The following is a 23,567-nucleotide window of genomic DNA, read 5'->3' on the forward strand; positions in this document are numbered from 1 at the left end:
TGCTTTTCACAGGGCAATTTCCTCCCGACTTGTTACCAGCTAAAGCCGCAAAAATGCTTCTAAAATTGTTCAATAGCGCTAGCGACTACTGCAGGGTGACCCCCATTGCTATATCTGCTCAAAAAAGAGTGGAAAGGGGGAGCAGAACTATTTTCTTAATAGTACAACAACCAGTATGGTCTCACCCACAGTCGCTGTATCTCTCCGGGCGTTTTCTCCAACATCTTACGTATCCACAGCCTTCCTCCTGCTGATATTGTGTTTCGCAGCTACTGATTCCGGGAACCCTCCTCTCTCAATTAGCGTTGTGTTAATTTGCGTGCATTCCACCATGTACTACTCTCTATTATGAGCTGCAGTCAAAGTTCAGTTGATAATAAGCCTTTGTAATATATTGACTGTTTGAAACTGATATTTATGTTATTTGTTGAGACAAACCACTTGGAGAGATCAATGTGAAAATATCATATTTCTTTTTTTTCTGCAAGAATATAGATGCTAGAAATATTGATAGATAATTGCCCACAAATGCTAGTTGTATAATTAATTAAGCATTATAGAATAGATGTTGCATTTTCAAAGTGTATTAGTATTGATGGTTAGATTAGATGGAATTAGAGGCACAGTGCTTGGAATCACTGATTCTTTCGTACCAGTTCTGTTTGACTGCAATTTTATTGTTTGACATGGTTGTTTTTATTTTTTTTTTATTGGTACAGTATTTTGACCAACATTGAACTAAACCATTTCTTTCAATACTCTGCCAGTTTTTTATATTTAAAAATTCTCATCTTTTTCTAGTGTGTCCGTTCAGCTCATCTAAAATTCATGAAGCTTTAGGAATGTATCTTATGCCATTCACTCAATGTGTAACAGTAATAATCTTGGTCACTTAATTGTGTTTATTTTAATAATTCATTATTATAATATCAGCTTTAATGCATGCTGGTTTATAAGAATACACAGTACGGTATAGCACTTTTATTGACCTAAGGTATTTCACAAGGTTAATACTGTCACAAACTTATGAAAGGAATCATGGAAATGCCATTTTTGCAGTTATTCACAATTGGACCACAAGTATCCTACAGTCCAGAAAACCAACTATTTTGGTGATATGCATGTATGCCCAATTTTACAAATTGCCCACAGACTTGTAGGCCTGCAATTGGGTGCAGGACATTTAAATACAGCAATTAATTGTATATTTTTTATTGAATGCATTTTGTTACAGCATAAGGTTTATTATTAGATTGTTGTACAAAACCAGGTGCTGATTTTTCTTAACAGTTAAATATGAATATTTCTTAGATATACAAACATATTTTTAGGCTTATTTTATTCATTTTATCCAGTGATGAGTAAAATTTTTCACCAGGTTTCGTTGCGGAAAAAAAAAACGTGCATAGCCTATGCCCACAGACTTCAATGCATTTGGCGAATTTGGCCATTTTGCAAATTTTCGGCAAAGTGAAACGGGTCAGAATCTAGTTCTATGTATGAAGTACAGAATACTAATCCTATGTTTACATGTTCCTTTGTGTCAAAAACTGACCTGACTCGAATTAAAAACCTGAAAAAAACTTGAACAAAGCAAAATTATTTTCTAGGATATTTGTAGAAAATGAAATAAACAGCTTTAATGCAGTTTTCATTTATTTTAGCAGTGTAAAACACACACGGGGCAGATTTATCAAGGGTCAAATTGCGAATTTTAAAAACTTTGAAATTTGAATTCAAAAAGGCCAACCAAAATTAAATCGAAGTTTTTTTTGGTCGAATAGGTCATTTTCTATCGAATAGGTCAGTTTTTGTTAGAATTAGAATGGAAGTACATGTAATAGTGTATTAGATCGAATTCGACTTAAAGTTTTTACAAAAAAACTTTTTCAAAGTCCACCATTTGACTCCAAATAGGTTCTAGGAGCTCCCCGGTAGGTTAAAACAGCAATTCGGCAGGTTTTAGATGGCGAATGGCTGAAGTAGAATTTTTAAAGACGGTACATGATAAATTCCAAAATTCAAATTTTCAATTTTTTTTTCAAATTCGAATCAAATTTGCAATATTCCCTAGTCTAAGTACACAAAAATTAGCTCGAAATTCCAATTTCTTACGTTTGAATTTTCACTTCGACCTTAGATAAATCTGCATGTTTCGGGTAAAACTCTTTATCAAGTGCAGGGTATTATGAGAATAAATACCTTCTACAATAGCCAGGAACCTCCCCCATTCACCTCTTAAACTTTCTACATTGTAGTACAAAATGTTGTAGAAATTACTAAATTTCAAAAAACAGTTACAAAAACTTTTTTCACCTATTCATAGTAATTTAGTTCAATCAAGTCCGATTTTGGTGTGTCCATGTGATCCATCCGTTATAATGTGTCATATTCTACTCATACTTCTTAATGGCTTTTTATTATAATGACCTTGGTGCCGCTGCATTAGTACCCCAGGCCGCCAGTGTCGTAACTACCGGGGGAGCAGGGGGTGCGATTGGGCCAGGACCCGCACCCCCTCAGGGCCCCCGGCAGCTCGCGCGCCACTCTGTTCTGCGGCCATTTCCGGCCGTACGGAGGGGACGGGGCCCGGCTGCACGTCCCACACCAGGGCCTGCCCCCCTCTTGTTACGTCTCTGCAGGCCGCTGCTGTTATCAGGGAACAGGGGCACCAGCCTGTGGTCTCAGGTAGGAGACTATAATCACTGGGGAGTACTAATATTTTGTAACCCCTTAGTGATTATGCGTTTACTTTTTATAATACATATTTTTTTCTAATTCACTTCCCTTCTCAGAAGTTATTCTTTCTCACTTAAGAACCATGCCCTCATAAGTTACCGTGTATTAAATGAAAGATAAACTTCTTTAGGGGGAAGGCTGCTTTATATTTTAACAGTGAAAGATAATACAAACAGGAATTCTTCTTCTTTAATCTGAAAGAAGTATTCTTTTCATAATTGTATTTTATAGTAGGACCCATACTTAAGCAACACCTGTAGGTCAACAAGAGAAGCTAGACATGTGTCTATTTAAATATCAATTCAGTACAAAGTATTATCAAAATCTTAGCATTATAATAACATAAGCTACATAATGTACAATATTTTCCTACATTCTTGACCTTGACGAAGTAAACTTACAATGTAGGTATACGATAAATATTTTACTGGAATGTTTAGAATGCCTATCATTTGTTATATCTGTTCTCACATTATTCTAATTCTGTTGAGATATTTCGTAATGTGTTTTCAAAGAAAAAACCTCAGGCTCTTACATATTCTTTTATGGAGAATTATAGTGCATATTTATTCTAGTGCACTGTCACTGATATATAGCCTTTAGCAAATATACCTATATGATGGGATTTTTAATTACTATTGTGTTTTTTTCATCAGAAGAACTCTTTATTTTATACTCAGCAGTATTATTTAATGCATTCATTATGGGCTTTAACTGCACGAATGAGTCTCCCGGGATTAATGGAAATATTGAAATATGATTTAAAATATAAAAAGACAATTTTTTCATTTAAATTTTCCCAAGCTGGTAATAATCTAGACCAGAGTATATAACAAATGTAATTCATTTTATTGAAGCAGAGTAAATTAAAATAAATGTTTGTTCATATTACATCCATTACATTAATAAAATACAGTATGTATGACATAAAGCTTTTATCATAATCAGATCATCTAGGAAACAATATATAAATAACTTTTTAATTAATGAATTAAAAAACGTCTAAAAACCCATAGCCTTTCTTTACCCTACAGGTGGGATAATCTCATACTATTTTCTACCCCTTACACTATCCCCCATCTCGCTGACTGTTTGATATGGAAAAGACTTCCTTTAATAGACCATGGCTAATAAGAATAACTTAGAGTGTACAGTTCTTTCTTTTAACGTGAATGCGATTAATGAACCTATGAAAAGAGCCCAAATTTTCCATGAATGTAAAATATGCTCCAGGAGACTCATTTTAAAGAAAATCACCTACCTTCTTAAATCATATCCCTATACTTTAATCAGTAATAATCCTTTTAAAAAATCCTTAAGGGAAATAACACTAATACATAAGGATCTACCTTTTAAACACTTGGATACATTAGCAGACAAAGAAGGGCGGTATCTTATAATTTAAGGGAAATTAGCTGATCAGTTATGTACAATTGCAAACGTAAATATTCCTAATTCAAGACACGTAACCTATATTAAACACTTTATGAAAGTGCTTGATAACTTTAAAGAAGGCATACTTATTCTAGGGGGTGATTTTAACCTAACACTTAATCCTTTGTCTGACATTTCATCCAAGAAGAGTAGCATGTTTAAAAGAAATCAAACATCTATTAACAGATATGCATTTGGTCGATGTATGGAAAGTGTTAAATCCTACAAAAAAAAAGTTATTATTTCACAGCATTGGTTGCATCTATTCACAATAGCTTCAATAGGAAATTCTGTCTTATCAGATCACAGCCCAGTTATTACAAAGTTCCTACTCCCAAACACGTTGAAAGCAGAATTTACTTTGCGTCTAAATGAAACACTGTTAGACACAGAGGAAGGGCCGGAACGAGGGGTAGGCAGAAGAGGCACCTGCCTATGGAACAAAGATGTGGGGGCGATGGGCAGGTACCTATTTAAACGTTTTCTGCTGACCCCTAGTCCACATGACTCGTTCTGTTGCTACTCCCCTCTAGCACTCCCCCCCTTCCTCTGTAACTCCCCCTTCCTCCATCACTCTGTCCCCTCCCTCTGTCACTCTGTCCCCTCCCTCCACCACTCCCTCCCCTGCCCTTTCCCATCGTTATTCTGCCGTCTCCTTTTGGCACGTGAGTGCGGTTGCAAATGCGCACGCCTTTACGCACACAGAAAAAAGATCTCTGACCGGGTGCCTAGGGCGCCCTGTCGGCACAGCAATACTGGATGTCACAAACAGTCCAAACGAACAATATTCCACACACTTCACCAGCGACACTATGGGAAACCCTTAAATGTGTCTTGAGAGGGCAATTACTTGCTATTGGGAGTTACCTATAAAAAGGTAGAGAAAAAAAAGATAAGTGAATTTTTGCAGGAAATATCTGTCTTAAAACAAACTCATAAAAAGACACTTGCCCAAAAACTCTTAATAAACTAGAGAGCAAGAGGCTACAACTAAAGGCAGTATTAGATCAGAAGGTGCAAAAAGCTTACATGAGGCTCAATAAAAAATATTACGAATTAAATGACAAATGTACTAAGCACATTGCTAGAACACTCAAAAAAATACAACCCCACACTCATATTATGTCTATTAAAGATAACAATTAAACATACCACAACACAAAAGGTATTGCTAATGCTTTTCAGGAGTACTACCAGACCCTCTATAAACTTAAAACGTCAACACCTCAGGCTGATCAGTCTGATAATATAGAGAAATTTATAGATGAGGAAGGTCTTCGTAGATTATCTCCAGAACAATCCCAATTATTAGAAGAACCCTTGACAATGGGACTCCTCAATTGACCCTTCGCCTTCAGCTATCCCATTGAAACCCTTAGTTACACACAGTAATGAAACACAAGGAGCCAGAAATGGTGAAAAAGGCCACTGCATTTATTAACATTTTATCAAATAAATAGGACCTTGCCAGCCTCACCCCAAGGCAATATTCAAAAACAGAATTCCATAAGGGGTCGCTACTATGCTCTGCCACTCCTCACTGAGATCAGCACTATGTCATTATATCCACCACTGAGTATTAGGCTGCCTCTACCTACAGAGAGGATGGCCCCAAACTCTGCTACCGGCAGGAGCTCCATCTCCCACCATGAGAGAAGTTCAGCAGCCCTGCTGTCGGTCCGGAATCTGCAGTGTGTCGATGATAGGAAATCCAAGCAGGCTGTCACCTAGCACAAGCAGTAGTAGCATCTGTATCAAATAAAAACTTAAATACATTATTATATATCCACTGTTTTGATCCAGAGGAAGGCAAAAAACCCAGCCTGAAGCCAATACCAATTATGCCTCAAGAGGGAAAAAATTCCTTCCTGACCCCAATGGCGATCGGAAACATTCTCTGGATCAAGCACTTGACATTCATTTAACATGAATAATAACATGCAAACACTCTCATGTTTATACAGTATAAACCACAATATAACAGTACATGCAGTAATACCTCCACATTTTCTTATTAATAGATAATATGGGAACATAAAGAGAAACTCCTGACATTTCACAAACTATGCAAAAAAAGGGGGGATGGATGTTTCTACCTGCTCAGAAGATAAGGAAGTGAACAGCTTCTTCCCCTGACATCACATCCCTCTCTTTCTCCACCCAGCCCAGCTTTCCCCTGCCTTAACTCATTCCTTCTCACCCACTCACAGATACATCTGATTATTTAAATATAAACCAGTGTAATCTGTCTGCTTGTTAGGCAGCCCCTGCGTTTATAGCTCCAGGGCTTTCCTTTACTAATAAGTAAATTGAAGGATGCTACTTTAAAAAAGATATCCTCTACTTCTCCAAAACTTTAACTTTATCTCTTGGACTATTCCCTAGTCAAATTGAACTAAAATAAACTCGATATTCAAATTTAAAAATTCAGATTTTCAATTCGACCCTTAATACATTTTCCCCTCAGTGTCACTATGACATCTGTTATTCTTTAGGCTCAAGTATGCTACATCCAGAACCTGCCATCTAAAAGGTGGCAGTAGTTTCAGGGTTGCAAACTTTCAATAGATGCACTTGTCGGATGGATGTAGAAGGCTTTAGATGCAAGTACTTTTAATGAATGGCATCAAATGACTGCCTCAATTTAAGCATGACCTTAACTGCGCTTGTGGCTGGAACTAAGCCCTGTAATGTTTTATTATTTTTGTTTTTTTCAAGAGTCACAAGTTTACTCTATAAGCTATTTCATCAACAGATTGTTCAATGTAAATGAGGCAGTAGTAGGTGGTGCAAGTTAATAAAATGTATCTAACACAATATAGTATTATTACAATACAAAAATCCAGATAGATCTATATTAAATTAATCTTCTAACCAGTTATAGCTGAAATCTCTGGGGAAGAATAGCACATACTGTACATAGAACATTATCTGGAAGGTTTCCAGCAGAAATATTTTCATTTCATCATTCTTTTACTGGATTGAAGCAATAAGTGGTCTACCACAGTGTTCCATATCAGAGCCAATTTGATGTCTTCTTTGACTAACAGGCATTAAGAGCAACGTCTGTGTATTAGCGGATGGCAGAAAATCAGAAATGTGCAAAGGTCACATAGGATTTACTGTATCATCTATAGAGGGAGGCTTGGAAACATAACTGCTACATAGCTACTAAAATTCCATTTAGATAAATGTATTTTGGGGGTAATATGTTTTTCATCTTGTTCTTAAGTCTGTCATATGTGACTCCATTAGAGGGGTTAGTTTGAGTTGCTGGTAAATAATCAAATTAATATCCTTGGTTTCGGAATGAGCTATTAAACAGGAAGCTGGATTCTTGTGGCTGAACAGTGTATATTTTACACAATATATATGAGATAAATACAAAACCAAAAATCTTGGCTGTCAGTTCATTAAGGTAAGAGTCCAGGTATTTATAAGACCTGTAAAAAAGCATACAAGGCATTGTGGGAAATCAGATCTTGCCAAGAGAGTTGATATCCGATACATTGTTTCCAGAGTCAGGACCAATAATACTGAAAGGGACAAACACTTCTTTAAATTGCAACTGACATTGGAAAATGCCGCCAATGCCATTGATGATTTACACAGTGAATGTACATTGAAGTTATGCAATGTACTGTCTCTTTAAAAATTCAACTTCAACTATTCGCCATCTAAAACCTGCTGTTTTAGCCTATGGGGGACCTCCTAAAACCTACATTATATGCAGTTAATTGGTGGAAAAGGTTTTTTTTTGGAAAAACTTCCAATCGAATTTGATCGAATGCGCTATTCCTATTCCTTCTATTTGTACAATTCAAATTCGGCCTAATACGGACCTATTTGATTGAAAACAAACCTATTCGACCAAAAAAAAACTTTGACTCAATTTCGTTTGTTCTTTTTGAATTCTAATTTCAACGTTTTTTCAATTCGAAATTTGACCCATGATAAATATGCCCCTTATTATTGAGGTTAAAGGGATAGGTTTGGGATCTATTATCTTCAATGCTTGGGATCTGGACAAGTAGTATTTTAGTTCCCAAACCTTAGGTCTGTTAAAAATCATTTAAAAATGTAATAAACTCAATAGGATTGTTTTGCCACTAATATGAATTCTTGCAGCTTAGTTACCATCAAGTACAAAGTACTGTTTTATTAGTTCAGAGAAAATTTTAAATGAACTTTGTGTAAAATGACCTTTCCATTATTTTGAGCTTTCTGGATATCAGACCTCCAGATTTTATACCTATTTATACTATAAAGTTAGGAAATGTAATTTTTTATTATTTGGTGAGATGATATTCTTGGCTGCAGCTGGAAATGGTGGCACAGGTATGGGATCCGTTATCCCTAAAGCCGTTATCCAGAAAGTTTCGAAGTACGAAAAGGCCGTCTTCAATAGACTCCATTATAATCAAATAATCCACATTTTTAAAAATGATTTCCTTTTTCTCTGTAATAATAAAACAGTAGTTTGTACTTGATCCCAACTAAGATATAATTAATCTATATTGGAAGTTAAAAACAGCTTATTAGGTTTATTTAATGTTTACATGATTTTCTATTAGTCTAAAGGTGTGAAGATCCAAATTACAGAAAGACCCATTATTCAGAAAACCCCAGGTCCCAAGCATTTTGCATAATAGGTCCCATACCCGTATTACCAAAAGCAGTTTAATTTTATTTGAACCAAATTACTTTTTTTGTGATAAGACTACAAGACAGCTTATACATTTTTGTGGTTTATGTTTGGTTTAAACAGAATCTAACAATTCTTCATTGTTTTTAGAAATGAATCCCAACCCCATCAATAAACACCCACCCAGCTAAATAAGCAAAATGAGTTGGGTGGAGCAGATCCAATAAAATGTCAGTGTATAATAGGAGTTCCTGTACTGTATAAGCAGAAGTAAGTACCATTAGATCTCGATTTTATGACTTTGAGAAAGACTGTGAGAAAAGTAACACATGGAAGATAAAACAGATAAAATTTTTAAGGAAAATTGCCCAAAAGGAAAGAAATTTTGTTTAGGCTTTCTTAATTTTTTTTTAAAAGATCTTATGAAATTTTAGGTCATGGCCACATTTAGAAGGTTACAGTATATTAAGGCTGTGCTTGGGAATTTGGGATACTTTGAGAGGGTTCTGGGAATGATTTGTATTCTTTAGGTTCCATGGAAAATTAAGCAGCCCCTTCAATGAAAAATGATCAGCAAAAAAAATCAGAACTAAATTTTTTTTTAGCGTTTGTCAACAGCTGTCACAGTATCTCAAAGGTGAAAACAGGAAAAGCATGGGAACGGTATGCTATAATACAGAAAATAACACATATCAAATAATACACATGACAACATACTTTAGTTGGAGAATGGCCGCAGCAGAATTTATTAATAGATTTTTAAACAAACCATGTACTCTCAAAATACATAAACTAGCCAGCCCAATTCCTTCATTGGGTAGCCTATCCCAAATAGTTCCGCCTTTTGATTCTTCCAGCCAGGAAACTACTTATATAACAAAATTAAATTTCTTCCTCCAGCTGCAACAATAATTTTTTTTAAATTTTTTTTATTAAGCTTTATTAACAACATATACTCAATACATTACACAACCAGGTGGGCGGGTGGGTTGCAAATCTGGACAGCATGTTGACGATGCTCCTCCTTCACTGATCTTCGCTGACTGACAGGTAAGCTAGCCGCGAACCGGCTTTTATACCCCTTCTTTTAGGTCACGTGATCGCTAACCACCAATCACCTTTCTTTTCTACTCAGCTGTCGCCCGAGACCTTCAATCAAGCCAGGGACTTCGCTGACTACAATTTTCTACCTCAGGTAAGCATATAAAATTAACTTTTTCTTTACAGCAACCTTCCAATGACTTCTATCTTAAGCCTACATTTATTTCACAAGGATTAACTGTTTACAATGGTTATTTGCCAAGGCTTCTTCATCTTCAATCACATCATATTTCTTCATTTTATACAGATTTGCTGTGCAATTTGTGTACTTGCCCAATGCATTTGGCACAAGTAAAAAACATGGCAAGAAATGGTCATTTGGTGCAAGAAAATAAGGTAAAAAAAAGTCCATTGATTGCAATGCTTTTAGAGAAATCTCTGCAATATTTCACCATTTCTCTAAACTATAAAATATTTTACAATTAAATATATTTGTGTTAAAAAGTATGCAAACACTGACAGGTAATAACTATTAACAAAATCTCTAGGTTGGTACATATGTTTTGAGCATTTGGTGTATTATTTTTATTGATCATACAGACTTTAGCTAAAAAAGGGTATGAGTGAAGACCCCATTATGGACTTGTATAATTTATTTTTGAATGACATTATACCAGTAAAAAACCAATGAACCAATTTAAATGCAAATATGTCCTTTGCTCAAAGCTACATCATTTTGTACTGCTAATGCGGTATCAAGAAATGCTGCAAAGTATAATCTAATCTATCATATGCGAAAATATGTGACATACAGTAGCTTTAGTCATTTTACCACAAATAAACTAAATAAATCTACCAAAATCCGTCTGTTTCCTTTATTTATTTATTTTGTTTCAGCTGAAGAGAAAATATATTACTCACTGGAAGTCGAAAGAAAATATAAATTACTTTTATTAGTAGATCATACAATACATGGATTAATGTATTCTACAGTACAAAATAATTTTGAATTTTGTAAAAACTGTAGGGGCATATTTATCAAGGGTCAAATTTTGAATTGAAAAACTTTGAAATTCAAATTCAAAAAGACCAACGGAAATTAAGTCAAAGTTTTTTTTTGGTCGAATAGGGTCCATTTTCTATCAAATAGGTCTGTATTCAGGCCAATTCGAATTGTATGAATCGAAGGAATATCGCATTCGATCGAATTCGATTCAAAGTTTTTCCCAAAAAAACTTACATTTTTCAAAGTCCACCAATTGACTCCAAATAGGTTCTAGGAGGTCCCCCGTAGGCTAAAATAACAATTTGGCAGGTTTTAGATGGCGAATGGTCGAAATCAAATTTTTAAAGAGACAGTACATGATAAATTTCAGTACTGGAATTTTCAAAATTTTTTCAAATTCAAATCGAATTTGGACTATTCCCTAGTCGAAGTTCACAAAAAATAGCTCAAAATTCAATTTTTTTTCATTGATATATCTGCCCCATGTGTTTAAGCAAATGTTCAGTTATTTCTTCTGTTTTTTTCCCCAGTTTATGCATTAGATGTAAGAATCTACTTAGCTCTAACAGTTGCTTGTTTTCTTTGAATAAACAGCCACATTGCAATAACTTTTTTCTGGGGCTTTATATGAGCATAAAATAACCGCTTCATGATGGCTGGGCATACATGAAAACATACATAAGCTATTGTTATTTATATAGCACCATAACATAAATGACATAAATACTTTATTTCCTTTTTCTCTGTAATATTAAAACATTACCTTGTACTTGACCCAACTAAGATGTGGGAAAAAAAATTCTATTAGGTGTACTTTGTATTATATGAGGTGATGTAATGTATGGTTTTGGTGAAACACTGTTAAATAGGTTAGAATAAGAATTTTGAAAGGAATTTTATTGATTTAGAGAGGTTATTAAACAAGCAGGTCTTTGCCTACCCAACCAGTGGACCAAAAAAGGCTGGTCTGATTATTTAAGAGGACAAGAGGTCCCCTGGACAACCATTTGGAAATTTTAACCTTGAAAGCAAGCAAGTTGCAGGTAAAACTTTATCCCCCTGTAAAATGTATAATGAAAGTATGGGGCAGATTTATCAAGGGTCGAATTTGAGTTCTAAAAACACAAATTCAGCAGGTTTTAGATGGCGAATTGTCAAATTCTAATTCATAAAGGGACAGTACATGATAAATTTGGAAATTCGAACTTCGTTTTTTTTAAATGAATTTGGAGTATTCCCTAGTCGAATTACACTATAATAAACTCGAAATTCGAATTTAAAAATTAAAATTTTCAATTTGACCCTTGATAAATCTGCCCCCAACTGTAGGACTGACCAGACCAGGGATAACTTTTACATAGTTGACCATCTTGAATATATTACATGAACAAATGTTCTCTTATATTTATTTAATCCCAGATAATCCAATAAATTTGAGTTGTTTTGAGTTGTCAAGGCAACAATTTGATAAAGTCGAGGTTTCCAGGGTGACAATTAAAAAAAGTCACACAATTCGAATTTATGCACAATTTTGTCACAACTTTTTCCTGCTCCAATTGTTTCAAGGAGAATTATTGGGAAATTAAGTGGATACGGGTTTGGGAGTTGTTATTTTTTTTAAATTATAGCAAGAAAAAGTGGAGTTTTAGTAAATACCCCCCTCGGTGTTCTAGGTGAAGGACTCCTAACTTGTTGACCCCTGAACTGGGGGGTTCAGGGGGTCAACATTTAAAATTATAGGCATCAAAAAGAATTCTCTTTGCAAACAATTTCTTCCTGAACTAAATAGCAACCAAATTCATTTATATGGTGTATTTACAATGAAAGTGTTTGAAATGAGGACGTTTTTCTTATAGACGTAATATAATTACCTTTTTCTTGGATAAAACGAGTGGGTATTTTTACTTTACAAATTATTGTGCAGTAATTTGAAGCCTTTGTGTTTGGATAAATAGGACATACATCATATTTCCAAGATACATGAACATTTTCCTGATTAAATTGGTTCCCTGGGGAAATGTGCATTTCCAGCTCTTCGTTATAAAAATCCCATGTCCCTAATCGTTTGGGACCCCATGACCCTTTCTAAAATCATGGACTGTCACACTAAGTCACAATGATTTGCCACTCTGTGACTATTGTAAATGTTCTTTCATGATAATAGACCAATATCTGACTCGAAAACCCTGGATTACATGTTCATTTTTTAGCATCATTTATATCTAAAGGCTTGCAAGAGATCCGTAACCCTGTATCAATTTATAACACATTTTTAAAACACGCATACAAAAAGCCCATCACATATATTTCTCTAGGTAGAAATATTGTAAGGAATGTTTCATAGTATACCATTTACAATGTAAAAGTTAAACATCAGTAATAAAGGAACAATGCCACCAAAAAATTAAAGTGCCATTAAAATAATATTTCCCTGCACTAAATCCATTGTATTCTATAGAACCGAACTGTTATCTTCTATTTAATCTGTGCCATTTAGCCCTATTTCATAATACTATCATGTAAGTAATATTTTTATCAGTTATAATTGGTGCTCAGCGATGCAATGTTTGTCATTTATAAACACTGGGCAAATTTGCAAATGCCATGTTTTATTGCAAAGTCTGCTGGAAAAAAAAAACCAGGGACAGACCTGTTTGACTTGTAGTTACATATGGGTTGGTTTGCACAAAATAAAAAGCTCACCTTCTATTTTTTTTGTGCTTCTGTACCAGCCCAAGGCAACCACAGCCCTTAAGCAGTAAAGATCTGTGTCTCCAAAGATGCCCCAGTAGCTCCCCATCTTCTTTTCTGCTGATTCACTGCACATGCTCTGTAGAGATGTCGCGAACTGTTCGCCGGCGAACTTGTTCGCGCGAACATCGGGTGTTCGCGCTCGCCGGAAGTTCGCGAACGTCGCGCGACGTTCGCCATTTTGGGTTCGCCATTGTTGGCGCTTTTTTTTGCCCTCTCACCCCAGACCAGCAGGTACATGGCAGCCAATCAGGAAGCTCTCCCCTGGACCACTCCCCTTCCCTATAAAAACCGAAGCCCTGCAGCGTTTTTTCACTCTGCCTGTGTGTGCTGAAGAGATAGTGTAGGGAGAGAGCTGCTGCCTGTTAGTGATTTCAGGGACAGTTGAAAGTTTGCTGGCTAGTAATCGTTTTGATACTGCTCTGTTATTGGAGGGACAGAAGTCTGCAGGGGTTTGAGGGACATTTTAGCTTAGGTAGCTTTGCTGGCTAGTAATCTACCTTCTACTGCAGTGCTCTGTATGTAGCTGCAGTGGGCAGCTGTCCTGCTTCTGATCTCATCTGCTGACTGCTGCAATAACAGTAGTCCTTGTAAGGACTGCTTTTATTTATTTTTTTGTTGTTTTACTACTACTACTACTACTACTACTATAAGAGCCCAGTGCTATTAGTCTAGCAGTGTTGGGGAGTGGGACTGGTGTGCTAATCTGCTGCTCCTAGTAGTTCAGCAGCACCAACTTTAATTTTTTTTTTTTAATATTCATTTTTTTTATTTTACTTTTTTTTATTTTACTACCGCTGTAGTAGTGTATAAGTTGACCTTTTAGGCATTATTTGCCCTGTAGGCATTATTTGCACACTGTTTTCTTCAACCCGCCATCGAGCTGTGTGACCTTGTTCCCATTCTGTCTAAATATCCATAATATTACCGTCTCCAGAAAAAACACCGGAGTCACTTTTTTCAAGCAGCATTCATATATTTTACGTAATCCGTATCCACCGCTGTAGTAGTGTATACGTTGGCCTTGTAGGCATTATTTGCACACTGTTTTCTTCAACCCGCCATCGAGCTGTGTGACCTTGTTCCCATTCTGTCTAAATATCCATAATATTACCGTCTCCAGAAAAAACACCGGAGTCACTTTTTTCAAGCAGCATTCATATATTTTACGTAATCCGTATCCACCGCTGTAGTAGTGTATACGTTGGCCTTGTAGGCATTATTTGCACACTGTTTTCTTCAACCCGCCATCGAGCTGTGTGACCTTGTTCACATTTTGTCTAAATATTGATAATATTATCGTCTCTAGAAAAACCACTTGAGTTACTTTTTTTCAAGCAGCATTCATATATTTTACGTAATCCGTATCCACCGCTGTAGTAGTGTATACGTTGACTTTGTAGGCATTATTTGCACACTGTTTTCTTCAACCCGCCATCGAGCTGTGTGACCTTGTTCACATTTTGTCTAAATATTGATAATATTATCGTCTCTAGAAAAACCACTTGAGTTACTTTTTTCAAGCAGCATTCATATATTTTACGTAATCCGTATCCACCGCTGTAGTAGTGTATACGTTGACCTTGTAGGCATTATTTGCACACTGTTTTCTTCAACCCGCCATCGAGCTGTGTGACCTTGTTCACATTTTGTCTAAATATTGATAATATTATCGTCTCTAGAAAAACCACTTGAGTTACTTTTTTTCAAGCAGCATTCATATATTTTACGTAATCCGTATCCACCGCTGTAGTAGTGTATACGTTGACCTTGTAGGCATTATTTGCACACTGTTTTCTTCAACCCGCCATCGAGCTGTGTGACCTTGTTCACATTTTGTCTAAATATTGATAATATTATCGTCTCTAGAAAAACCACTTGAGTTACTTTTTTTCAAGCAGCATTCATATATTTTACGTAATCCGTATCCACCGCTGTAGTAGTGTATACGTTGACTTTGTAGGCATTATTTGCACAGTGTTTTCTTCAACCCGCCATCTAGCTGTGTGTATTATCGTTTCCAGAAAAACCAACTGAGTTTTTGTTGTTGTTGTTGTTTTTTAAAAATAATGCCAGGCAAAGGCAGGCCGCCACGCAGAGGCCGTGCTAGGGGCCGTGCTGCTATGCAATCCTGTGGCCCTAGCAAATTGCCCAGTTTTAAAAAGCCAATGACCCTGAACTCCCAAAATGCTGAAGAGGTAGTTGACTGGCTTACACAGCACACCCCATCCTCTACCGTTTCTAACTTTACCACAACATCCTCCTCATCCTCCACTGCTATGGCCACCCCACGTAACACTTCCTCCACCACCGGTGCCCCTTCTTCACTGGGGTCAGAGGAGTTATTTTCCAATGTGTTTCTTGAACTGAGTAATGCGCAACCATTATTGCCAGAAGAAGATGAAGGAGATGAGGACCTTACACCAGATTTAATTCTGGCAGAGAACACGATAGAGATGGACATAATGAGTGATGAGGAGGAGGTCCCCGCTGCTGCTTCCTTCTGTGATGTGTCAGAAGAAATTGATGCATCTGAGGAGAATGATGATGAGGAGATTGATGTTTTGTGGGTGCCTAGTAGAAGAGAGCAAGAGGAGGGTAGTTCAGATGGAGAGACGGAGAGTCAGAGAGGCAGTAGGAGAATAAGACTTAGAAGAAGCAGGGAGGACAGCCCGCAGGGATCAGTAGGGCAACAACATGTATCGGCACCTGTGTTCAGCCGGCCAACGCACCCGCCATTGCCGCCAATACCGCCAACTCCGCCAACTTCTACTGTTACCGCCAGATCGCACACTTCCAAAAAGTCAGCAGTGTGGGATTTTTTTAATGTGTGTGCCTCTGACAAAAGCATTGTAATTTGCAATGAGTGCAGTCAGAAACTGAGCCTTGGTAAGCCCAACAGCCACATAGGTACAACTTCTATGCGAAGGCACATGAGCGGCAAGCACAAAGCACTTTGGGAGCAACACCTCAAAGGCAACAGGCAAACTAAAAGCCACACTCCTTCTGGTCCAGCATCTTACTGCTCTACCTCTGCTCTCCTTGACCCGTCTGAACCACCCTCCACTCCGCCTTCCACCTTGACCACCTGTTCCCATTCCCAGTCATCTGCCACCAGCCAAGTTTCTGTGAAGGCCATGTTTGAGCGTAAGAAGCCAATGTCTGACTGTCACCCCCTTGCCCGGCGTCTGACAGCTGGCTTGTCTGCACTCTTAGCCCGCCAGCTTTTACCATACCAGCTGGTGGACTCTGAGGCCTTCCGCAAATTTGTAGCAATTGGGACACCGCAGTGGAAGGTACCCAGCCGCAATTTTTTTTCTAAAAAGGGAATACCACACCTGTACCAACATGTGCAGAGCCAAGTTACCGCATCTCTGTCACTTAGTGTTGGGCCAAAGGTCCATATGACTACTGACGCATGGTCCTCCAAGCATGGTCAGGGCAGGTATGTCACCTACACTGCCCACTGGGTGAACTTGGTAATGGCTGGGAAGCAGGGAATGGGTAGCTCAACAACAACAGTGGAGTTGGTGTCACCGCCACGGATTGCACGCGGTTCTGCCACCACCTCTACTCCTCCATCGCTCTCTACCTCGTCTTCTTCTTCTTCTTACTCTGCTGCTGGGTCCTCCTTCTCCTCCTCCACACCTGTGCACCCCCAGCTCCCCCTAGGCTATTCGACGTGCCAGGTACGCCGTTGTCACGCTGTCTTGGGGATGACGTGCCTGGAAAGCAAAAACCATACCGGATCTGTACTCCTGTCATCTCTGCAGTCACAGGCCGATCGGTGGCTGACCCCACACCAACTGCAGATCGGAAAAGTGGTGTGTGACAATGGAAGCAATCTGTTGGCAGCGTTGAGACTAGGCAATTTAACACATGTGCCCTGCATGGCACATGTGTTAAATTTAATAGTCCAACGTTTTGTCTCCAAGTACCCAGGATTCCAGGACGTTCTCACCCAGTCCAGAAAGGTGTCGGCCCCATTTCAGACGTTCCTACACAGCCATGGCACGCCTTGCTGACATTCAGCAGCGCTACAACATGCCAGTCAGGCGTTTGATTTCTGACAGCCAGACTCGCTGGAATTCAACGCTCCTTATGTTGGAACGTCTGCTGCAACAACAAAGGGCCGTCAACGAGTACCTTTTTGAACTGGGTGGTAGGACTGGATCTGCACAGCTGGGGATTTTTTTCCCCCGTTACTGGGTGCTTATGCGCGATGCCTGCAGGCTCATGCGACCTTTTGAAGAGGTGACAAATATGGTCAGTCGCACCGAAGGCACCATCAGCGACCTAATACCCTTCGCTTTCTTCCTGGAGCGTGCCGTGCGACGAGTGACAGATGAGGCTGTAGACCAGCGTGACGAGGAGCTGGAAGCGCACGATTTCTGGTCGGAATCACCAGAACGAACCCAGGCACCTGCTGCAACGCAGGGAGAGGTGCCAGAAGTGGAGTCAGAGGAGGAAGGTGGTTTGTGGAGGAGGAGGAGGAGGACCAACAGGAGCAGGCTTCCCAGGGGGCTAGTGGTGACCTTTTGGGGACCCCTGGTCTTGTACGTGGCTGGGGGGAGGAGACCGTGGATGATGCAGTCCTTGATAATGAGGAAGCGGAGATGGATAGCTCTGCATCCAACCTTGTGAGAATGGGGTCTTTCATGCTGTCATGCCTGTTGAAGGACCCCCGTATCAAGAGGCTTAAGGAGAAGGACCTGTACTGGGTCGCAACGCTACTAGACCCTCGGTACAAGCATAAAGTGTCAGAAATGTTACCAACATACCACAAGTCCGAAAAGATGCGGCATTTACAAACCAGCCTGCAAAACATGTTGTACAATGCTTTTAAGGGTGATGTCACTTCAGGAACTCATCAACATTCCAGGGGCAGAGGTGCCAGTAATCCTGCCACGAGCACACCTGCAAGGACAAAGCCCTTTGGCCAGTCTGTAACGTCAGACATGCAAATGTTTTTCTGTCCAAGGCAGCGCCACAACCCTTCTGGATCCACCCTCAAAGAACGCCTCGACCGGCAGGTAGCGGACTACCTGGCATTAACTGCAGATATCGACACTCTGAGGAGCGATGAACCCCTGGACTACTGGGTGCGCAGGCTTGATCTGTGGCCAGAGCTGTCACAATTTGCCATGAACCTCTTGTCTTGCCCAGCCTCAAGTGTGCTCTCAGAAAGGACCTTCAGTGCAGCAGGAGGGATTGTAACTGAGAAGAGAACTCGCCTAGGTCACAAAAGTGTCGATTACCTGACCTTTATTAAAATGAATGAGGGGTGGATCTCGGAGGGTTACTGCACGCCGGAAGACTTGTTCTGACTTCTATGCAGCTGTCCTTCTCTTCAAGCCTCATGACTCCACACACAGCTGTCCTTTAGCGTCCTCCTCCTCCCTCCGCCACCGTTACAAACTAGGGTGCAAACCCTACTGGTTTAATTTTTTCTGGCCTCTGTGCTTCAGTGGCTGCGACCAAAAAAATGCCTATTTTCTGCATTTATATGACATAATTTTTCTGGCCTCTGTGCTTCAGTGGCTGCAACCAAAAAAATTTATATTTTCAGCATTTATATGGCATAATTTTTCTGTCAACTGTGCTTCAGTGGCTGCGACCAAACAAATGCATATTTTCAGCATTTATATGGCATAATTTTTCTGGCCTCTGTGCTTCAGTGGCTGCAACCAAAAAAATTACTATTTTCAGCATTTATATGGCATAATTTTTCTGGCAACTGTGCTTCAGTGGCTGCGACCAAAAAAAATGCATATTTTCTGCATTTATATGGCATAATTTTTCTGGCCTCTGTGCTTCAGTGGCTGCAACCAAAAAAAATTATATTTTCAGCATTTATATGGCATAATTTTTCTGTCAACTGTGCTTCAGTGGCTGCGACCAAAAAAATGCATATTTTCTGCATTTATATGGCATAATTTTTCTGGCCTCTGTGCTTCAGTGGCTGCAACCAAAAAAATTTATATTTTCAGCATTTATATGGCATAATTTTTCTGGCAACTGTGCTTCAGTGGCTGCGACCAAAAAAATGACTATTTTCAGCATTTATATGGCATATTTTTTCTGGCCTCTGTGCTTCAGTGGCTGTGGCCAAAAAAACTGGGCAAACAATGCCTACAAGGTCAACGACGTTGACCTTGTAGGCATTGTTTGCCCAGTTTTTTTGGCCACAGCCACTGAAGCACAGAGGCCAGAAAAAATATGCCATATAAATGCTGAAAATAGTCATTTTTTGCCATACGTTGACTCAACGTATATGGCAAAAAATGACTATTTTCAGCATTTATGTGGCATATTTTTTCTGGCAACTGCGTCCAAAAAAACTGGGCAAACAATGCCTACAAGGTCAACGTATGGCAGTTGTTTAAAGAGAACAGTAGATTACTAGCCAGCAAAGCTACCTAAGCTAAAATGTCCCTCAAATCCCTGCAGACTTCTGTCCCTCCAATACAGAGCAGTATCAAGCAGATTGCTAGCCAGCAAACTTACTATCATCTGTCCCTGAAATCACTAACAGCTCTCCCCCTACACTATCTCTTCCAAGCACACACAGGCAGATTTTTCAGATACATTTTTGCCCTTGATCCCCCTCTGGCATGCCACTGTCCAGGTCGTTGCACCCTTTAAACAACTTTAAAATCATTTTTCTGGCCAGAAATGTCTTTTCTAGATGTTAAAGTTCGCCTTCCCATTGAAGTCTATGGGGTTCGCGAACCGCTCGCGAACCGCTCGCATTTTTGCGCAAGTTCGCGAATATGTTCGCGAACTTTTTTTCCGACGTTCGCTACATCCCTAATGCTCTGTGCTGCTGTCACTTACTGAGTTTAGGGACCCACTCACAATATACATTACACATAGAATAGAAATGTCACAATATAAGGCTGATTAGCAATTAATACAGATAATTACTACATCGCAGCACAGAAACCAGTGCAATTAGCATCAGAATTTAATAATCAGCTCTGTAGCATCAGCTTATATTACAGACAAACCTCATTTTTTGCTTGATAATTAGTGACGACCCCTAAGCTTAGCTTCTCAACAGCTGCTCAGAGCCCACTGAGCATGTGAGTGTCACAGACACTTTCCAAGATGGTGACCCCCTGTGACAAGTTTGAACTCCTGGATCATTGCTTCTATTGACAAGCTGAAACTTTAGGCTGGTGCAATAAGTTCAGTTTATAAAATATGCCATTTTTACCCATGTTAATTTTTAGGGTTTAGTTCTCCTTTAATGTGATAGTTGTTTTGCCTGCTAAATGTCATTGCTCTGTAAGGATACAGAGGGTTAATTCCCCTCTATTCCTGAAAATCTGAATCACATGATGGAAATCCCCTGCCTGTGCAGCTACAGGGTCTCCTAGGGTCTTGGGAAAGGCAGAAGCTTGTCCCTATGCAGCATGTCTGGCAAATACCGGAGGGTGTCACAAGGTGTCGCTGCTGCACCACTTTTGAATATATAGGAGAGCCATGTGCTCACAGGAGGACTCCTGCTTTTACTTTTATGGAGAGAGGGTGGACAGAACTGCTGCAAAAATGTAAGGGGCTAAAAGGAGTTTGATAGCCCTGTGGGCTGATGCAGGGTACTCCAAAGCCTGGAAAGCTCAATCATGCAGGTTTGGAGCTTGGATGGACATATTGTGTGCTCGCGCTTTGCAGAGTGCTGGGAGCTGTAATTCTGCAGAGGAGGATTTCTGAGTGTTCGTGCTATAAACAGTGCTGGGAGCAGTGTTGTAGGAAATAAAGGGGGTTTATCATGCTCGTGCTATAGACAGTGCTGGGAGCAATACTCTGAAGATAAAGCAAGCTGCAGGTGCTTGGTTAAAAGGACTTCATCGCTGTGGATGCCTGTTCCAGATCTGTGTGAGCCTACCCATCTGAGTCCCAAGGGTGAGTTGTGCCTCAGGGAGGGAAGAAAAAGAAAGGATCCAGCGGGTCTCCTGTTGTGATACAGACTTTTTGTTTGCCTGCTAGTGATAGGCGAATTTCTCTCATTACAATTTGCGACAAAATACGTGAATTTCCTGAGAAATTTGCGAATTTCTGTGAAATTCGCAAAACTGGCGACCAAAAATAGCAAAACATGAATTTTGGCCCCAGCGGAAACGTCGGCGTCAAAGTTTTTTCGGCGCGGGTGAATTTTTGCTGACGCATTCTCGCTGCAATTTCATGAGAATTCATAGCGAATTCACACCTGGCGAATAAATTCGCCCCCTCATCACTAGTGCCTGCCATGTGGGAGCAAATACCTTGTCCAACGGGAGAGGTATTTGTGCAGGTAGTGCTACCGGGGCACACTGGTACACTTTGGGAAAAAGGGTCTGCCAAAGGGAGTAATGCAGGACTTTGCATGTATTCCCGGGATCCCATTAGGTGGAGGCACTGCCAGGAGAAGAAATTTCCAAGTATCCTTTCACCTTGCAAAAGGGACAGAGGATCTACATTGGAAGTTGGTAAGAATGTACAACCTTGGCACCAGGGGGGTCGCCAAGAGGGTGTTACAGCTCCATAATAAAGTAAAACACCAGGACTTTTGTTTCATATTTTTTGAATTCAATAAATATTTACAGATGAGCAAGGGGCACTATACTGTAGCTGTTTTCGATTTTCATCATCACTACTTAAATTTAACTACAAAATGTGTTTGCTCTCATGTGTACTTCTCCATTCCATTGCCCCTTATACTTTCCCAGAGATACACACAGCTACATGCATGCATGAAATTATACTCACATAAAGGCTCATGCAAACTTTGTATGTTACAATGCCATACAGAAAGCATCTGCACCTAGCACCAGTATATGTTTTGTATCTCAGAAAAATGAACATACAAGGTGGTATTTTTTTAAGAAAAATTGTATTAAGACAATAATGCAGAAATGTTACAACATTACAATACATATGAAAGTCAATTTGACAAGTAGGGGCACATTTATCAAGGGTCGAATTTCGAGGGTTAATAAACCCTCAAATTCGACCCTCGAAGTTAAATCCTTCGAATTCGAATATCGAATTCGAAGGATTTAGTGCAAATGCTTCAATCGAACGATTCAAACGATTTTAAGCGATCGATCGAAGGATTTTTATTAGATCAAAAAAATTTTAGAAAAGTGCTGGGGAAGATCCCCATAGGCTAACATTACACCTCGGTAGGTTTAAAGTGGCAAAGTATGAAGTCGACAGTACAGAATGGTTGAACGATTTTTACTTTGAATCATTCAAATCATTCGATTCAATCGAATTTGATCGAGTTTGACCCATTCGATGGTCGAAGTACCCAAAAAAAATACTTCGAAATTCGAATTTTTTTACACTCGAATTCTTCACTCGAGCTTAGTAAATCTGCCCTGTAGTGTCATGAAAATCAATTCAATATAATAAGTATTATAATACAGGTACATACCACCTAAAGGAAGTGGATATACTGATGAAAGAATGAGAATTACCCCAATGTTTCAGCTAAAAGCCTTTCTCTAAGTGCAAGCCCGTATTTGAATATTTTGTGCTGTTTTAGGCCTGATATGGAGGGGCTTATTTGCACCTATTTCATTGTAGTTAAAAAAAACCCTCTTTTTCGAGAGAAAATTGGAGTGCCCTCCACTGATTTATATTTGTATATGTTTTGTATCTCTCACTTGTAACTTAAGAGTTGCAGTGTAAATCACTCATTGGCACAAGGGAGCCTTGCCCTTTACACCTGCCATTGACCTTACATTAGGTCCAACATTCCATCTGCAACCTGCACCACTGCATTATGTCCTTTACAAATTAAATTGAGGGGGTATAAGAGAACATGAGAGCCCTTTTTGAGTTTTGTCTAATGACATGCACAGCCCTACAAAACTGGATGTGCATGTGATGAGTCTATTTCAGATGGGTGCAATTGCAGCAATCGTCAGGGGTAAAATAGAAAAAAACATGTTGCAGCACTTC

Source organism: Xenopus laevis, chromosome 1S (assembly GCF_017654675.1).
Source record: "Xenopus laevis strain J_2021 chromosome 1S, Xenopus_laevis_v10.1, whole genome shotgun sequence".
Classification (NCBI taxonomy): domain Eukaryota; kingdom Metazoa; phylum Chordata; class Amphibia; order Anura; family Pipidae; genus Xenopus; species Xenopus laevis.